The sequence below is a fragment of the Macrobrachium nipponense genome, chromosome 7 (genome assembly GCF_015104395.2).
Source record: "Macrobrachium nipponense isolate FS-2020 chromosome 7, ASM1510439v2, whole genome shotgun sequence".
Lineage (NCBI taxonomy): Eukaryota > Metazoa > Arthropoda > Malacostraca > Decapoda > Palaemonidae > Macrobrachium > Macrobrachium nipponense.
In genome coordinates, this window is record NC_061109.1 from 79114185 (window position 1) to 79116684 (window position 2500).

The window sequence follows — 2500 nt, forward strand, 5'->3', positions numbered from 1 at the left end:
TCAAACACTCAATCGGGCATAACGAAAAAATGTGTCTCGTTCAGAAGCTACTGCCCAAATTCCGTTCATCAAAACACGAACAAGTTTTGTCCTTATTTGGATGATGAAAGGCGTAATCTTTTATTTACTCTCTGGAGTACATTAGTTATATAGCAATGCTTTCTGAAAAAAGGATAACCGAAGACTTTAATTATGGATGCACGTTCACTTTACAACACTTTAGTTAGGGAAATGAAAAACACTTAAAATCGCGTTTGTTTTCCTTCAACTCTGACAGTGAATAAGTATACTTACAAAACTCTGCTGAGTCACTGAACTCTAGTAAGGAAAAAATAAACTTCAAAATCGCTTGGGAGATAAAAGTAAACACATAAATAAACAAAAAAAAATATGAAGAATCGTCTGTGGTGTTAACAATATGCAAATCTACACGTAAACTTTAATTCTCTCTCATGTGTAACCCTTAAGTCAAACTGACGTCACGTTAGAATTATTGGTTGGCAAGTGACAAGACATGATCAGTCTACTGCCAATTTACAAAAGAGAGATTGAATCACAATATTCCGTCAAAATACCCCACAGAACAAATTTTCAAATGATTAAAGTGCTTTATGTAAAGAATGACCCAATTTAACCGTTAACAAAGGGAAATCTTCAAATGTACGCATGCCTAACCTGGTTCAAATGCAAAATATATACGACTGCGTTAATAAAACTGCAATCACATAACGCACAAGTATCATATCGTTAACCTTTCTCCTTTCATGGAATTACATTAACTGAAAAGTGACAAAAAAAAATTAATAAACAAAAATAAGATGGAGAACATGAGGTATTGGAAAGAAGGGGCCTCCTTAGCATGAGAGAGAGAGAGAGAGAGAGAGAGAGAGAGAGAGAGAGAGAGACCAACGCGATGCTGGGGAAGCGAAGTATCGGTTGCTGTGGAAGTTTTCTGTACGGAAGGTTCACCCAGGACTCAGCGGTTTATGTGTAAATTTAGTGATAATCATAACCATCTTTAGGGGGGGGGGGGGAGATCCACCCAGTTACGAGAATAGAATATTGGGGGGAAAAAGGTTACAAACATAACTGTTTTAGACTTGGAGGGCTAAACTCAACTCTCTCTCTCTCTCTCTCTCTCTCTCGTTGAAATACCACGATCAAATTAATTTCATATTATTCACATAAAACAATTACACTTTAATCACATTCTGCAAAATGGAACAGATTCCAGGAATTCTTCAGCAGCAATAAAACTTAAAATGAAAATAATTCATTTTCAAACTCGCTGAGAGAGAGAGAGAGAGAGAGAAATGGCGGCGTCCGCACACATAATTCCACGGTCTTCAACCAGAAAGACTGGGCTGTACCCTCCAGGTAAGAAAGAATTTAATTAACAGGGTAATCCGGAGCTTATCAGAGATTATCTCGATCACACAAGCGGATGAAAATATAAGTAATGAAAAAATTCAAGTGCGTATATTTGGAAAAAGAATGAAGATTTACCATTACAAGGTAAATAATAAAAGGATACAAACAACGCATAAATCTTGCATTTCTTTTACTAAAGCAATTCTTGAGGAGTTAATGAATAAAAGTATTATGCGTTTAAAAGATAAGTCTGAAATTAAACGAGATTTTTTAACGAGGGAAATACACACTTTTACATCCAACAGACAGCTGATTATTACACAAAAGGATATCCATAATGAAAAATAAAAAGATCAGTAATATATACTTGCAATACAGACACACAATATACACAATGGTAAACCGTATTTATAATATATTTTATATTATATCCAATTATGTGCGTGCGGTTAGAATACATGCCAGTGTATTAATGAAAAATGTTAATTAAATGTAAAAAAGCAACAAATTTAATTACTAAGAAACATAATATACCAATGATAAACGAGACACGAATGCAATAAATATATGATAGCTACCTATTTCGATTGGCCACACAAGAAAATAATAATTATTTATTAGGCTTACCTCGAAACTAAATTTTAGACTAGTTGCAACAGAACTACTACTTCGCCTATCCCAAACAATTGCAATCCGTATAACCAGTTAGGAATATGGCGTATTATTTTAATAATAATGGTTCCGTAATTGAACCTGCGCATAATAAGAGCCACAATTAATTTCAAGCAAAATCAGTTTCCTTTACGACGAGAACAGAAAAATAAATCGCAGCTAACATCATGGCCAATTATATCTGTCAAATAGGACCGACGATTGCCAATAACTGATGAATTAAACAATTACTAATAACCATTATTAATTAAAATCACCGGCTAATGAGCTCTAATGAGCACATCGTATTCATTTGCATAATCGCGTTCAAGTCAGTCCGTACCAGTTATACTAATGGCTTAGCACTAGGCCTGGCACAGAAGGGGTCAAATTGATCATGTTAATACAATCATGCGAGCTGATTACATGCTACCTGAAATGATCATGTGAACTGATTTCCTACGTGTTTTCAAATTCG